This window comes from Schistocerca gregaria, unplaced genomic scaffold (assembly GCF_023897955.1).
Source record: "Schistocerca gregaria isolate iqSchGreg1 unplaced genomic scaffold, iqSchGreg1.2 ptg000696l, whole genome shotgun sequence".
NCBI lineage: Eukaryota > Metazoa > Arthropoda > Insecta > Orthoptera > Acrididae > Schistocerca > Schistocerca gregaria.
In genome coordinates, this window is record NW_026062075.1 from 668,740 (window position 1) to 669,493 (window position 754).

Genomic DNA, 754 nt, shown 5'->3' on the forward strand with positions numbered 1-754 from the left:
ACAATACTGACCCTACAACTTATCTTAGAAGATGCATTCAGGAAAGGCAAACCTATGTTTCTACCATTTGTAGACTTAGAGAAAGCTTTTGACAATGTTGACTGGAATGCTCTTCTTCAAATTATGAACCAGGGATGAAATACAGGGAGTGAAAGACTATTTAAAATTTTTACAGAACCAGATGGCAGCTATAACAGTTGAGGGGCATGAAAGGGAAGCAGTGGTTGGGGAGCAAGTGACACAGGGTTGTAGCCTATACGTGATGTTATTCGAACTGTATATTTGGCCACCAGTAAAAGAAACAAAAGAAAAGTTCAGAATAGGAATTAAAATACATGGAGAAGAATTAAAAAAACTTTGAGGTTTGCTGACAACATTGTAATTCTGTCAGACAGCAAAGGACCTGCAAGAGCAGTTGCACGGAATGGACAGTTCTTGAAAGGAAGATATGATATGAACATAAACAAAAGCAAAAGAAGATAATGGAATGTAGTCAAATTAAATCAGGTGATGTGAGGGAATTAGATTAATGAATGAGACACTTAAAGATGATGATTTTTGCTATTTGGGTAGCAAAATCGCTAATGATGTTCAAGGTAGAGATGATATAAAATCTAGGCAGACAATGGAGAGGAAAGTGTTTCTGAAGAAGAGAAATTTTGGAGCATTGAATATAAACTTAGGTTGTAGAGTAATTGCACTTTATGCAAGACACCTTTGTAGCTTTGTTTTCAGTGAGACATTTTTCAGCACT